The 17,583-nt window shown below is 41.7% G+C and overlaps 1 protein-coding gene and 1 pseudogene across 6 annotated transcripts in view; both read right to left on the bottom strand.

The window, feature by feature from the left end:
- The window catches only part of CSNK1G3 (casein kinase 1 gamma 3), a 126,247-nt gene extending 109,236 nt beyond the window's left edge, over positions 1-17,011 (bottom strand). For all 6 annotated transcript variants that reach the window (XM_056124319.1, XM_056124322.1, XM_056124321.1 and 3 more), the window contains exon 1: positions 16,520-17,011. The gene's annotated coding sequence lies outside the window, so the exon portion shown is untranslated. The remainder of the gene's footprint in view (positions 1-16,519) is intronic.
- LOC130033200 (uncharacterized) lies at positions 1,446-1,556 on the bottom strand (annotated as a pseudogene).
- Positions 17,012-17,583: the final 572 nt, after the last annotated feature.

The following is a 17,583-nucleotide window of genomic DNA, read 5'->3' as shown; positions in this document are numbered from 1 at the left end:
GTGGCAACAAAAGAGAAACTCTGGACACATTACCGTATGGATGAATTTGCATTCTACAAAGTGAAAGAAGCTACATATATTTTTAAATCACATACCACACAATTCATGATATTCTGGAAAAAAACAAAATTACAGAAACTAGAACAATTAGTGATTTGCCAGTTGGAAGTGGAAAGGGGTTTTACTACAAGGAAACGAAGGAGGTATAGTGATGGGTTTATTTTTAATCTTGATTGTGATTATGATAGTGGAGAGAATGAGTTTCAGTGACAATTTTTAAAAATAAAATCTATGGGACCAGAGTAGTAATACAGTGAGTTGGGTGTTTGCCTTGCACATGGCAAACCTGGGTTTGATTTCCGGCACCCATATGGTCCCCCAAACTCTGCCAGAAGTGACTGATCCTGGGGCACAGAGCCAGAAACAGCCCTAAGCACCACAGGGAGTAAACCAAGAATCAAAAATTAAAGATAAAATGTAACTAAGGTAATAAAAATATTACAATAAAATCATAAATAACTGAAAAGCTAAAATAAAGGAATTATTTCCTTTAAATTTCCCAGCTAGCTCATAAGAGCATTCAATTCATCTAACATTCAAAAAAATTCCTATATTTCCCCTACTTTAAAGTCTGGGTAATAAGTCAGTTGTGTCTTATTATTTTATTTGAACTATTTTATTTGAATTAAGGTCAACAACTCTACAACTTATGTCATGCAACTGTGATCATGTAAATTAAATTGATTTGGGTGAGCCTGGAGCCTCAGGAGGCATTTAATCAAGTTTCTTCCATATGAAAATTCTGCCTAATAAAAAAGATGAAATGATTAACCCATTCAACCAAGAAAATTACCAGATATGTATTCTGAAACAGGAAGTATAAATAGAACCCAATGAAAATCCCTAATACTGCTTAAACAAGTAATTCAACTTATGATCTGTAGTACAATTAAACTAATGCTCTCAGTCACCAACTACATGATACAACGACCCATGCAATTTCTAAGTCTCCCATTAGAAACCATTATCTTAAAGTACCTGATCTTTCAGTAAGCTGGGAAATACCTTAAGTATATGCAACACAACCATGCCATTTATTTCAATATTTAAGGATGGAAAGAAAAGACCACATACACAGCATATTATCCCTATACAAGCAGTATAATAATTACTCCTCCACTGCAAAGCCTTCTCTGGGGAAACACCAGAATAGGAGATTTATTTCTGTAACCTTTACAGCAAGCAGAACATTTTTCCAACACAATACCATAATTACGAGCTCCTTTTGCTGAGAAATATTCTTTTAAAGGGTATGGGGTACATAAGAAAGCAATAAAGAAAGCAAAAGGAGAAAAAGAAAACTGAGGGGAGGAAGTCCGAATAGGTATAAAAGATTTTTTTGGAGTGAAGTCTTAAAATCAAATTAAGGAAGTTTCTTCTTTTTTTCTTGTATTCCCCCATTCAATCTGGGCTGCCACAATCAAACAGGCAGAAAGCACAAGGACACTTTTTTCTTGCATCTGTAGAAACTTTAAAGAAACTAAAAGACATTACAATCACACCCCATTTAGGTTCTGAAAAAGGAAGTCAAAATATGTAAAAAAAAAAAAAAAGAGAGAGTTGCCTGCAGGTGCTCTGGCATGAGGCACAGAGGTAAAATTACATAACCCCAAAGACTAAAAGAGTGTGTGAGGACTACTCAGCTACATCAGAGTTACCCAAAGCATTTTCCATCTCTAGCATCCTTATTACACAATGCTTCTGGGACCACAATGTGGCACACAGGACGAGGGTTAATAACTTAGTGCCAAAAATCCAGAAAATCTTTCAACAACCATTAAAGAGAAACAGACTAAAAGCACATCCCCGTATGTGTGTATAAATGTATAATATACATTAGTATAATATACACATGTATCAATATATAAATATTTTTATTATGCATAATATATTTATATAATATATGTAAAAAGAAATACTTAGCATCTTACTAAAACCCTAATTCAAGTAAGATGCTAAGCAGTTTCCAATAAAGAAGAGGTAGAAACAAATTAATGCAGATCCACAGCTCCCTTTCCAAAGATCCTGCAGTCAAACGTGTTTTGCAACTCAGAATTTTAAGGATTCTTTGATGAATGATACAATGACATAACACCACATATATTAAAACACCTCCAGGAGCACAGGGAATCCCATAACCAAATATTTACTATTTTTGTGGTGAAACTTACAAATTTATGAATAGAGTTCATATAGGCCTTAAGAAAAATTAAGTCATGCTACACAGACATGGGGGGGGAACCTACTTTAAGAGTATGTATAATTGTTGAAGTTATGGTCCACTGGAATAGTAGCTATTACTCCATTACTAATTTTACCAGCAAAATGCTACTGGTAACCTCTTAATCACGTGCTCAACTTTTCACCATATTTTTTGGTGAGTTCAAAATAATTATAAAATTCCACAATGTTAAACAAAATTTTTTAATTGATAGTTTTAAAAGTTTTCCATAGGTGTACACAGTACCATATCCTCTACATTTTATCCATCTAAAATTTTTCTATACAAATCCTATTACCAAAGGAATTCATGATAAAGAAACCTTATCCTTGAACTGTAAAATTCAATTCTGCCACTATGCAGAAAAAGTTTGCTGAGTAGTATTTAATTACTGAGTTCATAAAATGACTTCATTTTGCAGAAGGGAAACACTATATAAAAATGGAATATCAGGTCTTGACCCAGAAAGTGAGTCAACTAAGTCACAAAAAGAACCCCAATCTGTCATGAATAAATAATAATAATCATGAACCTATTATCATAGCACACCTATGTATATGCATCTATTGACTATTGTGTAAAAATATAGTATATCTGGATAAAGAAACTATGGTACATCTATACAATAGACTACTACACAGCTGTTAGGAAAAACAAAGCCATGAAATTTGCTTACAAATAGATGGACGCGGAAAGTACAATGCTGAGTGAAATGAGTCAGAAGGAGAGGGACAGATATAGAATGACTGCACTCATTTATGGGATATTAAAAAGAAAAAAAAGTATGAGACTATATCCAAGGCTTGGAAAAACAAGGGCCAGGAGAACTGGTGAATGTTTGGAAGCTTGCCCCAAATGTGTGGGATGGGTGTTGGAACATTACATAACTGAAACCCAAACATGAACAACCTTGTAACTGTGTATCTCCCTGATTCAATAAAAAAAATTTAAAAATATATAGTGTACTATAACAGCATACTGTAACAATAAATACTGTAAATACTGTAACAAACAGCATCTCATTAATAGTGGTATCAAGTTGAGAAGTACAATTATACTACATAACTATTAAGGTGCCTTTTCCTTCCTGGTTCATAAAAAATATAATTCAGTATTTTAAACATGACAAATAAAACCTAAAATAAACTTTTGATGAGCAACAATTTTTCCCTCCTTGTTATAAAGTTAGAGCAACTAAAGATGTAACTGTCTTTATCCTTCACATTTCTTAAGATTCTAGGAACATCTTTTCTTTTTCTTGGTTTTTTTTTTTATTTTATTTTTGGGCAGACAAGCTGCTTTAATCATTTACCAGAAGGGTCACAGGGCTGCCTCTGCAAAATATCCCAGAAAGTCCAACTTCACCTCTGCTCCCATCCACTCCATACTGCCCCAATTCCCCCACCCCAGGCAAGCTACTTGCAACTGAGGTTGAGGATGTTACAGTGCTCAAGCAGTGGGTCCAGGTGTCCAGATGCCAGTTCAAGTCTTTCACCCCTCTGCCTACAAGCCATGGACGCTTCCTTCAGGACTCTCTCCACTTGCTGCTTCTGCATCTTCTGCATCTCCTAGACTGCCTAGGCCTGGACACACTTGTCCAAGCAGCACGGGTCCTCACTCTCCCCCTATTAGCCCATCCCCATGCCTTCCAGGAGCTTTATCTACTCTTTCTCCCCCTCCTGCTTTATCTCGCCCAGATTCAAAAAGCCTTTCAGTTTCTGCAGCTCCTTCAGCTGCCATGGCACCTGTTGGTTTTCTGTAGCAGGCTCTCTAAGGATACCCTGAATTGATACCTTAATCTATTCTTGAAAATTTTTCCTTTAAAATATTTTCCAAGCTTCAGGGCCGGAGCGACAGCACAGCGGGTAGGGCATTTATGTCCCTTTCACGCGACCAACCGGGGTTCAATCCCCGGCATCCCATATGGTCCCCCAAGCACCACCAGGAGTAATTCCTGAGTGCAGAGCCAAGAGTGACCCCTGAACCTCGCTGGATGTGACCCAAAGGGGGAAAAAAAAATTTCAAGCTTGAAAAGTTCCAATTTTGTTGCTATACATATCAAAAGCTGCCAGTGGTCAATTACTAAAGTGGTATCACTAAGGACTGAGTACAAAACAAGTGAGAAGTCAGTTCCTAGCCCGGTTTCTCCAGCAAATATTTTTCTATACATTGCTGTCTCATCTTAACATTCCCATCCCCAATCAAAAAAAAAAAAAAAATGGGGGGGGGGGGGGACTTGTAAGAGGTCATTTAAAAAAAAAGCTTGTATTTACAAATATATATATATCATATATATATATATGGAAATTACTCATTTACAACCCTGGCGCACTTCTGAATCACCTCTAAGATCCTAAAATACAGCAATCCCCAGGGCTGGAGAGACAGCACAGCAGGTAGGACATTTGCCTTGCAGGCGGTCGACCCAGGCTCGATTCCCAGCATCCTATATCGTTCCCTGAGCACCGCCAGGAGTAATTCCTGAGCGCAGAGCCAGGAGTAACCCCTGTGAATCGCCGGGCGTGACCCAAAAAGCAAAATAAATAAATAAATAAATAATGATACAGCAATCCCCTAGCTTCACCTCAAATTCAAAAATAAACTAGTGTTGGAGGAAAACCAGTATGTCTTTTATTTGGGGGGGGGGGGGGAGGAGAGCAGGAGAGGGATGGATAGAGGGTGGTCCACACCTAGGTGTGCTCACAGATCACTCTTGGCAGTACTGGGGCATCGTATGCAATGCAGGGGTCAAAATCATGTAAGACAAGCATCTTAATCGTATACAATCTCTCCAGCCCCCCATCTGTCATTTTTAAGGGCCCCAGAAAATGTTAGTGTGGAGCTGGGTTTGAGAAACATTGGTAAAAAGCCTTTTATATCTTTTTCCAAAAACCTTTTATAGCCATCAGTATGGTAACACTCAGCCCTTCAGCAAAGATTGCAAGGGATCTTAAAATTTTTCCATTTTTCTTTACTCACTTAGTCTATCGCAGAAAAAAATTTACTGGGATCAGAGATAGTACAGTGGGTAGGGTACTTGCCTTGCACACAGCCAACCCAGGTTCGATCCCAGCACCCTATATGGTCCCCGAAGCCTTAGCAAGAGTGATCCCTGAGTGAAAAACCGGGAGTATGCCCTGAGCACCACCAGGTACAGCCCAAACAGCAAAGAAAAGAAAAAAAAAACTGCTAATTTTTCACTTGGAAGATTTTAAACAAGTGCATAGAGCAAAATTAATATTAGTAAGGGCTGGAGAGAGAGTACGGTAGGTACGGTGCTTGCCTTGCACATGGCTAATCCGGATTCAATCCTTGGCACCCCTTATGCCCCCAGAACCCTGCCAGGAGTGATCCTTGAGTACAGGGCTAGGAATAAGCCCTGAGAACAGTTGGTGTGGCCCAACCTTCCCCCCAAAAAATTTATATTAGCTATATTAGCTTGTTTCATACTCTCATTCTTGATGCGCATAAATCTTACTATTTACTAAGTCGTGAAAAGACAACTGCATTTGTAGACTAGTTAAATGAATAGCAGAGCACATAATAAGCACAATGTACAACACAATTACCAACTTTCAACAGATTATCAAAAAAAACTTAAAATTTTTATTTTAAGAGAGTTAAGGTACTTGTCCTGCATGCACTGGGCCCTGGATCAAACCCCCAGCACCACATATGGGCCCCAGCATATGGCCAGGTGTCATTACTGAGCACACAACCAGGAATAAGCCCTAAGTATCATCCGGTGAAACCAAGTCCAACCCACCCTCCAAAAAAGCATTTTGGAAGAGCTGATTATGTTGATAGTGTATCAACTACATTTACAGAACCTCAATTATATTTTTTAAATAATCTATAAATGTTAATTTTATAAAAATGCTACCAATTACTGAACCTACTAGTCTTACCTAATTAAGACTTAATTAAAATGCCCATAGTCAGTGCTGGAACATTGTATGTCTAAAATTCAACTATTTAATAACTTTGTAAATCATGGTGCTTTAATAAAACAAAATTTTAAAAAAAAATAAATGGTGCTGAATGAAAAAAATGCCTACAGTCATTTATCTATATACAGCATAAGACTGTGGAACAGAACTGACTTCCTTTCTTCCCTCCTTATTGAATTACCTATTATAATTACTTGCCATTTTAAAGTATTCACTGCTAGAATACAAAATAACTCATACAAATAGAAAATAAATGACATACTACATGTAAATAAAAAACATTTTAATTCCCAATTTATTAAAGCAAACTAAACTGTGTCTAATGTATCCTATTCTAACTACTGACAAGTGTAAAACCAATGTCAAGAGTTTTTTAAAAAATATTAATAGTTACAAATTATTCAGAAATCTACTACTTCTATAAACATGTACTTCTACCAAAAGTTATCAGATGGTCAATTTGAACTTGAAACTTTTAAAGTAATGCAACCAAAACCAATTTTAAAAATAAAGACAATCACAAAGTATCAATGCATTCAGGGCATACTTTATTCAAAGAACCATACAATGAAACAAAACATACTGAAGGCAATGTCATCTTTAACATAGCCATTTTCTTTAACATGTCTCCACTGTGAGACTTGTTACTGTGTTTTGGCATACTGAATGTCAGGGTAGCTTGCCAGGTTTTGCTGTGCAGGCGAGATACTCTCGGTAGCTTGCTGGGCTCTCCAAGAGGGGCGGACGAATCGAACCTGGGCCGACCAGGTTGGCCGCATGCAAGGCAAACACCCTACCCGCTGTGCTATCACTCTATAAACTAATTTATTTCACACAAATATTCTCTTGTGCAATTTTAGACAGACTGGTTACATACTGTGCATGCTGTTAACTGATTAAAAAATGAAGAGTTGTCTATCTACTTATTTTATTTTAAAAAATAAATAAACCTCTGGCTAAAATTTTCCAAGGCCTCAGAACATAGATACCTGTACTGACTAATCTACAGATAAGCCCACAAGCAAAACTGCAAAGTAGACAAAATGTTTTCATGGCCTCTGACCTCTTACTCAGAAAGAAAACCACACTACCAATTAGGATACGAAAGTACTAATAACCAGTTGTGTGACTTAAGCACTTACCACTTACCCCCAAACTTCCTATAACGCTTCAATTCTGAAATTCTGATTCTTTTCCCCATATTACCAACTCTTTGTTGTTCTTAAGATACATATATTTTTTTACATTATGCCTTCCCTGTATTTCACAGGAATTTCATTATTCAAACTCCCTCAGACTAACTCCTATTTCTTGTATGTATTTACCATCCTCCTCTAGTTATAATAAAGAAGCTGGGTGAAATCACAGGTGTCAGCAAATTTTAGTAAGAAGAAAAGGCAGCAACTCAAAACTTTTTTTGGAAGTATAAGTTTTATTTGGAGGTTTTGAGAAAGGGGGAGACAAAGAGGGAGAGAGAGAGAGAGAGAGAGAGAGAGAGTAATACACTCATGAGAGAATATGGGCTTCTCCAGAGTGGAGAAGGAGTCCCAGTACACACTCCAAGAGGGGAGATAAAGGTAACACATGTGCTTGGGTACCACCTGCATGCAACATCAAAACATGGGCACAGGCAGCACATGAGCTCTGGCAACAACACACGCCAACTCAAAAACTAGTTTATAGCTACAAATATGTAAAACTGAAATAATTATGAGATTAGGGAAAAACATAACTTTACATATTTTACTGTAAAGTTGATTTTACTGACTCAAAATTAGTAAGAAAAACTGTGTTTTTAGCTCCTAAAATATTTATACCTGAATGTATTTAAGATAGAAACATGGAAGCAAGTAGCTTTCTAATCTTCCATCCATTATATCTGTACAACACTTTAAAGTTCAAAGTGCATTTATATGCATTATTTATTTTCATTCTCAAAACAACTAAATGCAGTGGTCATTATTGATTGCCTAACATCCATTTCCATATATTCTTCCTTCTCACAGTTTTTTTTTTAAATATCTTACTTCTATCATAAAATTGAGGGAAAAAAATAACCCTACTGTCAACTGCAATATATTCTGGATATATTCTAATTATTAGAAACTAATCATTAGAACCTTATTCCTCTTTGTCATAAGTAGTTAAAAAGTATAGATGACCTAATTCTGCTCAATAAAATATGAAAAGTATGCTAGTAGGGTTGTACAAATTAGTTCTTGGACAATAAATATATAGATGTGATCTTGCAACCAGCCTGAGGATGAATTCAACTCACAGAGGTTAACAGAGCCAGGAAAGTCTCAGAAAGGATGACGAAAAGTTGTTGGAAAATTAACCTTTCCTCCATATTTCTGTTTCATTTCAATACCTATGTTTTGCATTTCACACACTGTTATATAGCAATATCAAGAGAAACAGTACACCCCAACTTAGACCTAGCCTTCCGACACCCTTCCACTTCAGCAGAGCTAGCAAGACAAGAGGGTACTGTTAACGTTAGACCACTGTGTTTTGCACCAAGCTCAACTTCTCCTTGATATACATCATGACTGTGGCATTTCCTCTTCCAAGGGTCAATTTCCTCTACCAATTCACCTCTACAATCCCTACTGAGTGTAAGGAGATACTGTAATTATTATCTCTAACACAGATGCTGTATAAAAGTTGAAAGGTAGTGCATATGAAATCCAATAAAAAAAAACTCTATCCAGATATAAATGAGAACCATATACTGATCACTTTGACTAAATTATCAAACCATTCATTCTAAAGTGCAAACAACTAAAGATTCAAGAATACCAGGATTAATTTTTTTCAAAGGAGATGCTTCTTGTGGAACAGAGAGAGAATACAGAGGGTAGGGTGCTTGCTTTGCACGCTACCAATAAGGTTCTATCCCCAGCACCACTTTTATAATTCCACCAGGAATGATCCCTGACTACAGAGCAGGAGGAGCAAAGTGATGATCACCATGAGGTAAGGCAAAACGAAAAAAAGATGAGGTGGTGTTGTTTTTCCAAATCTCTGTAACAAAATATAATATGGTGGTATTTTAGAAACCAGTTACCCTGTTTTAATATATTAGTCACCAACAATTCATTAGTTATGAGGTGATTTAAAATGTACACACTTCAATGTTTTATTTCAACTAAAATATAAAAATGCATAAGACAATCCTTTATCTCAAAGAGCAGATGTTTTCTTCAAATATGAGTTTACTGCAGTGATTTTATCTTGAAAATCAAAACTCGCAATACATCAACTATGATTCCAGTTTGTTTCTTAAACATGAAATGACAGCTCACACACCCTTGAAAGCAGAATCTTTTTAGGGCTTTTCCTAGCAGCTGAAGTTACTTTATTCTCACCTGTGTCAACTTTAGTTGATTTTCGATACCTGTTTTAAAAGCAGTCACTGGTTCTCATATAAACACCTTTCTACCTTCACAGTTCACTGAATAATGTTACACTAAACTATGAAATTATAACATCAAGTGCAACTGCCATTAACAGTTTGTTGAGTACAAATACAAATGACTCTTGGTAAGCATGCAATAACTGATAGGAATAAAACTCCAAAAACAAACTACAAAGTTTGTCATTCAATATAGTACGGACATTAAGTGGTAAATGAATGAGAAGAATTACTAATCTTCTGAGTGAGCTAAGCAGAGGTGCTTCAATATTTGCCTGTAATAAGCTGCTCCCAATCGCCTTTGCTGATTCTACCCACCGATTAGTCCTCACATATATCACTACTCACATATACCAGCAATTTCTCATTGGAAAACATTTACATAACACCTACTATGTGGCAGCATTTACATCTTAGCACAAAGTATTTTGTTCTATATTTCTTCCCTCTCCTACCACTACAGAGAGCAGTTCAACACTAAATGAGATAAATATATTAATTTTAAATACAGCTAAAATATGACATTATCTCACTAAAGAGAATGAGCATCATCAAAAAATTTTAACTGCATACTCTCATATGTGCAATCTAAAAATACTACACAAAATTGCTGCTATACTGAATAAATCAATACTTAAAGCACAGCGTAATGAATATAGTTAACAATACTCGACTGAATACTCGAAATATAGTTAGTTAACAATACTCTACTGAATACTGGAGATGTTGGGAGAGTGAATTTCAGGTGCTCTCATCTCACATTTACAAAAATAGTAACTGAGATATGTCAACTAGTTTGACTATGTATTTGTGCATCCAGTAACACTTTACTTTTCAGGAAAGAGAGATGGCTCTACAGGATGAGCACATGCTCTGAATGCATCCGTGAACCACATGATCTCCCAAGTACCACCAGGAGTGGCTTGAGTGTCAAACCCACCGGCTGTGGTACCAAACCCAAAATACTTTTATTTAAAAAGAAAAAAAGTGTTTAGGAAAAAAAGATTGTCAAGCTAGAGAGATGGTAGAGGGTAGGATGCTTGCCTTGTATGCAGCCAATCCAGGTTGGATTTCTGGTTGCACATATGGTCCCCGGAGCCCTGCCAGGAGTAGTTCCTGATCCCAGAGCCCGGAGAAGTAAGCCTTAAGTACCACAAGTGTGACTCAAGATTATCTAAGGGCTGGAAAGATAGTAGAGCAAGTAGGGCACTTGTGTGCATGCAGCCAACCCTTGCTCTCTTCCGTCCCCACACCCCATATAATTCCTCCAGTCATACCAGGAGAGATGGTGAGGGCAGAGTCAGGAGTAAGCCCTGAACACCACCAGGTATGGCCCAACATAACAAAAAATTTTAAAGGTTTTTAAAAGGAGGAGGAAAAAGAGGAAAGGAAAAAAAAATTTAATTATCTAACATGAGATTTTTATCCAACTCTAGTAAGAGTATTTTAAGATGCAGCCATTATTTAGCCATAGGTGGACACATTTGGCTATAAAACTGGTTATATCTATATAATACATCGTTAGTAAACGAAAATGACCAGAACAGTCTCCTCATCTTTTCAAAGCTAAGTTAATGGAGAACTGAGAGGAGAGAATATAACCAACTCTTTTAAGTGCAAATCACTCTGTACCTTCCCTATGTTCTTGAAAGGAAGAAACCCAAATAGTTCTAGTTTGTAAACCTCAACATCAAGAAAGTAGCACTGTAGCACTGTCCTCCCATTGTTCATTGATTTGATCGAGCGGGCACCAATAACATCTCACAACAAATTGTGAGACTTGTTGTTACTGGTTTTGGCATATCGAATGCGTCACAGGAAGCTTGCCAGGCTTTGCTGTGCAGGCGAGATACTCTCGGTAGTTTGCCAGGCTTTCCAAGAGGGGCGGAGAAATCAAACCTGGATCGACCGCGTGCAAGACAAAAACCCTACCCGCTGTGCTATCGCTTCAGCCCATCAAGAAAGTAATTGCGGAAAAAAAATTATGACTAGTAAAGGGGAAGATAGCTCAACAGGCCATGCTTTGCATGCTGGAGTCTCAGGTCTGATCTCCAGCACTGTATGTAGTCTACTGTGGCCCCAGAGTGAACCCTGAGCACTATGCCAGGAGCCCCCAAGCATTACCAGGTGTTGCATCACCAAAAAAAGCAAATAAAAATAATCGCTAACAACCTCTATTGTGTTTCTAAAATTTATCCCCACAATTTCCTCATTCCTTATTTTTTAAATAGTTCAGAAGCTAGCCAATGTAAATTCACATGAATGAATAATAAACACTCTTATTTCTATACATTAAAATCCTAAGTATGGTTTGTCCTATAGATCAAAATAGCGAGGTCCTGAGGTGGTTTAAGCTACCATAACTATACCAGGGACTCCTAACAGAATGCCTACAATTAAGAGAAATACAGATAGTCAGCCCAAAACTGCAATTTCCAAAGAAATTACATCTTGAACCAACACCCAGACTCATATTAACACCACCAATCAATACCTCTAAGTGCCAGCTGCTTGAGAAAAGACAAAAAAGGAAGATAATGGAAGACTGAAAAAGACGTCAGAGGTGATTTTAAGACTTCGAAGTCAGTAAAAAAATTTTTTAAAGTCACTCTGCTACTTCAAAACATCTTAAAAAAGCTTCTTTAATTCTTTAATTTATTCTGCTTCTTATCCTTAAAAGGGAAGATTATGAAGCTGGGGATATAGTTCACAGGGTTAGATTACATGCCTTGATGCACTAGGCCCTAAACTCAACCAACCCCTGGAACCACATGAACCTCCAAACAGCACGGTGGCCCTTGGTGGCACCAAGTATGGCTGGGTCAGAACAGTGAACTAGCAGGCCTATAGGGTCAGGCCCAGTAGTATCACAGGAGTAGTACCCCCTGAAAACTGCTTGGGAAACTCCCCCATAAAAATGAAGGTAACACTATTTCACAGAGTTCTCAGAAGAGTATATTTATGACTCCCTAACAAATAAGCACTTAATAAAATGCATCAGATATTGTAGGAGATTCAAGGTAACAACTTTAATTATAATAAAGTTTGGGGATTGAGGGGTCACACCCCCAGCAATTCTCTGGCTTTAGTCCTAGCTCTGTGTTCGAAGGTCACTCCTGGCAGTGCCAGAGGGACCATAAGTAGTGTCAGAAATCAAACCAGGGCTGACTGCAGGCAAGGTAAGAATACTACCTCTCCAGCCCCTACTTTTTTTTTTTTTGAACAGCAGAAGGGGAGCAGTTAGTAAAAACAATGAAACTTTCTGTAATGTGATTTTACAAAGACTTAAGCACTGATGTTGTGAAGGTGCTATTCTTTTAAAAACTCCTTTAATAATGATTAAGTTTCTGGTAAATTCTTTTAGTACCATCTGATGCATGACTAAAATTCTTGTATTTATCTAGGATCTGTTGAAGCTTCTCATTTTATCAACCCACAGTTTATTTTCTTTTTGTATTACAATTTCTTACATTTTATTTTATCCATAATTTATCCACTCTTCCCCCCACCACACACACACCCTGTGGGGGATGGGAGAATAAAACAAAATGAAAACCTTATCCTCTATTTAGTTTAATCTAGAAGTTCCTTGAATCTGAACAGCCCCATATTTCCCTCTGTAAGAAAAATCTTACAAACGAATAAACTACGTGATCTACATCAGAATAAAGGTCTATTCCCAGTGTTGTCTGTGTTTACAGGATGGATGACGGGTCACAGAGAAAGCAAATGGAGAGCTTCCCATTTCTTGCTGAGTTTTACAGCACTATAGCACTGTCCTCCTGTTGTCCATCTATTTGCTTGAGCCGGCACCAGTAACGTCTCTATTGTGAGACTTGTTACTGTCTTTGGCATATCGAATAAACCACGGGGAGCTTGCCAGGCTCTGCCGTGCAAGCGGGATACTCTCAGTAGCTTGCCGGGTTCTCCGAGAGGGACAGCGGAATCGAACCCGGATCGGCCTTGAGCAAGGTAAACGCCCTATCAGCTGTGCTATCACTCAAACCCCTGAGTTTTATAGTCTGGATTTATTTAACATAAAATCAATTACCAGATAACCTGACACACCCATTCAAAAGCAAATAAAGAAATACATCAAAGTCAATGTCTTTTTCTTTACCTTATTAGCATAAGTGATAACAAATTGACTCCTCTGTTATCATTTGTTTCTTCAAACTTAAAATCCACATATGCCTCCCTATCAGCATAGCATCTACACTTAGACCTTCACACAAGGAACTGACTCATTCAAACACAGGCATTCTGGACTCCAAGGACCTGACTCCTTCCAGTGTCCACAGCTTCCTCTCCCAGTCAGGCCTCCTCACAACAGCAGCCCCAAGTCAGGCCCCAAAGTCCCATAACACAACCACAACCTCTATACTTAGGCTTCTCCCCTGACCTAGCAAACTACCCTTCCCCTGCCCATTTTATCCATTAAAACATTTTAAATTGGGCCAGAGAGTACAGCAGGTAAGGAAGGTACACGCCTTGCTTGTCATGTATGGGGGCTGGATCCCTGGCAGCCCATAAGCTCCCAGCCCCCTTCAGCCCCACCAGGAGTGATCCCTGAGCACTGAATCAGGAGTAAGCCCTGAGTACTGCCAGGTGTGACACAAAAATATTTTTAAGTTCGAGGCAAAAGTGCTAACTAGGGGAACCAGCTCTAAGTCATTCATAATTTCCCCAGTCAAAAAAAGTTCCTTCTCTGTCCCTCTCCTCCCCACCCCCCCAACAAGCTTCCATGTACATCTAATAAAGTCCACAGGACTCCTGTGCTGCGCTGCAATTATTTCTGTATGTGTCTTCTCCTCCCTTGACAGTAGCCACTGGGTCTCAGATGTTCATCTTACTCTACCCACTCTTTCATCTCCACCACATACCAAAGGTCCATTTTGCACAGTAAAGGTCCCGAATGACTAAACCAGCATTTCTCAAACAAAGGAGGCACAGGTAAGGGCCGCAGCTAGAAAGACGTTTAGAAACACTGGTGGTCTAAACTATTCCTTGATTAAACGAACAACTTCATGTGTTGAAGACTGTGTCAATTCTTATAAATATAATGATGAAAATTTCAATTATTACCTGATGCATGAAGCTGGTCAGTGAACACAACTTACTAATACAAAAAACTATTTCCCAAAACCCCCAAAAGTCTCAGACACAGCAACACTAACCTTTCTATGCTACTAAGAACTACTTGTACCTGATGCACAATGCAAACTCCCCAAAGTGGAGTATCTATACAAAGCCATGAATTGTATCTGATAATGTCATCCAATGATTTTCATCTCTCCTGCAACTGTAATGAGTAACATATACAAAATATGAAGGTAACTTATTTTAGTTCACATAAGACCCAGAGCAAAGTTTGGGAGTAAGCATAAAATGCACTGAGTACACATTTCCTACCAGCAACAACCCCCCCCCCCCACCACCACCACCATCACCAATAAAAGATTTACTGAGAATGTGACCAAGTAGACCAGCTATATTTATACTAGAAATATGTGCTTAAACTGGTTTCAGAGCTTCTAATTCCAAAATGACTCTAATTTCTGTCAACTTTTCCTTCCACAACCCCCTCGCCTGTTTAATTTTGGGGGTGAAGTGGGGGAGGGGAGGGGAGGGAAGAGAAAATAAATTAAAAAATTACCAATCCTCCAAAACTTACATACCTGGTTGTAAAAGTTAAACAATGTCTTATTTGGAAAGGACTCCGCCTTAGATTTGCTTCAAACCCTCCGACAACCTGAGACGGAAACGTCATCCATCGGATGGCAAACAATTGCCAAAGTGAAAAAAATAATAACAATATTGACCGCTTTTCTAACCTTGTTTTTAAAAAAAAAAAACCCACACGCAACATTAAACCAAAGTTAAAATTAAAAGACGGCTTCTAATTGCCCAAGTCGATGTGTTATCACAAGGTTAAAAATAAAGTGTGTGTGTGTGGGGGGGGGGGGGGGGTCCCTTACAGACGAAGCTTCAAACTTAAGACAACACAGTTGAAACCCCTGCGCCCCGCGTCCCCCGTTTCGCCCCCCCCCCCCCCACCGCCCACGTTGTGCCTCTCCCAGCACCAACTTCTCTGCGGGGCCCCCGGGGGGAAGCCCGGCCTCCGTGCCCGCAGCCCCCCGCCGCACACTCGGCCTCATCAGCACCCCGCGGCCCAGGGCCGAGGGGCCCGCCGAGACGCGGCGCGTCCCCGCCAGGTGCGAGAAACAAACCCAGCCGCCCCGCAACCGTCACCAGGAGCGATGGGCCCCGGCCCCGCCGGATGCCGCGGTAAGTTTGGAGCCGCGGCTGAAAAGCGCTACCCGATAGGTAAATCCCGGCCCCCCCACCCCCACCCCGCCGCCCTCGAACAAACAACCCTCAAGGAAGTTCCCCCCGAGAGACCAACGCCGCCTCCCCCCGCACGGGCCCGCGTCCTCGGCCCGCAGCCCACCCAAAGCTCCCCGCGCCCCTGCAGCCCGGGAAGGGACCGAGAGCCCGGCCGGGGCGCGCGTCGCGCCGCAGCCCCGACCTCCGAGCCCCTCCAGGGCGCCTCCCCCCGCCCGCCCGGAGCCCCTCGGGCCGCCCCACTCGGGCAACTTCTGCCGCCGGGCCACCAGCGGCCCCCTCGCCGCCCCCCGAGCCCGCGGCGGCCCCCGCCCGCCCGCGCGGCGCCCGCCCCTCCCCCGCGGCCCCCCGGCGCGGCGCCGCCCCCCCACACACACACACACCGGACCCGACCCAGCCGGGACCCCCCCCAGCCCCCACCCCGCACGGCCCTCGCGGCCCCACCCGGGAAGGAGGGAGAGCGAGGCGGCCGCGGACGAGCCGGGGGGCCGGGCCGGGGCGCCCCGGGGCGGAGAAGGCTTTTACCTCAGAGGCGCGGCCGCGCGGGCAGCGGGGTCGGTCCCGGGGGCGGGCGGAGCCCCCGCAGCCCACCCCACCGCGCTCCGTCCAGTCAGCGGCGGCGGCGGGGGCAGCAGCGGCGGCGGCGGCACATCACACCCGCCGGCGGCCGGAGGAGGAAAGCGAGCCACGCAGGGAGGGAGCGAGCGAGGCGGGGGGGGGGGGGGGCGGGGGGGTGGAAAGGAACGAGCGAGAGTGAAGGGAAGGCGGCTCGGCTCCGACGCGCTCCCCGGCAGGGCTGCCGGTGCCTTCCTACCGCCGCCTCTGGCCCGGGAGTCGCCGCCCGACCCGCTGCTGTGGCCGCCGATGCCGCCGGGAATGAATGCACAGCGGCGCCTCGCTTATCCGGAGGTCAAACATCCTTCTGCCTCGGGCATCCGGAGCGGCGCCGGACCCGGAAGTGAACACATGGAAAAAAAAAATAAAAAAGGAAAGCGTCTCTCCCGCGGCGGAGGCCCCCGGCCGCCCGCATCGGCGGAAAGAGCCGAGGAGAGCCGAAGATGACACCGGCGGGCCGCGATTGGTCGGCTCGCCGACCGGAAGGGATGAGACGCGCTCATTGGCTGGGAAGTCCTAGAAAGGCCAAAGCCACGCCTACCTCCCCACCTCCGCGCCAGCGGTGCGTGAGGGAGACCGTGGAGTAATTGTGCAGACGGGTGTGTTTTCCCCGGGTGCGGCCCTGGGAGGAGACGCTTGGGGAGGTTTGTGGAGAGCACTGGAAGTAGACGCTCTCCTCCTTGAGGCGACCTGCTGCGAATCCCGCGGCTTAAAGTGAGCAAAGAGCCCGAAGGCGCCACGGTGCCAAGTCCGGGTACTAAGGCTTTCCTGAGCATGCTGAGCATAGCCCTCCAGGTGCCAAAGAATTTTAGGGCCAGGCCTAAGGGAGTGATATCACTGGATTGACATTTCCCCCCAGCCTCCCTCTTTTTTTTTCTTTTTGTAACCCCAGTGCTATATCAGGGAATCAGCTGCTTGGAAATTGTGGCTCACATTTTCCTCTCCTTTGCTGTCTATATAGAGAACTCCGCTTA

The sequence above is a fragment of the Sorex fumeus genome, unplaced genomic scaffold (assembly GCF_029834395.1).
Source record: "Sorex fumeus unplaced genomic scaffold, SorFum_2.1 ptg000051l, whole genome shotgun sequence".
NCBI classification, from domain to species: Eukaryota; Metazoa; Chordata; class Mammalia; order Eulipotyphla; family Soricidae; genus Sorex; species Sorex fumeus.
This window is presented reverse-complemented; position numbering and strand designations above follow the sequence as displayed.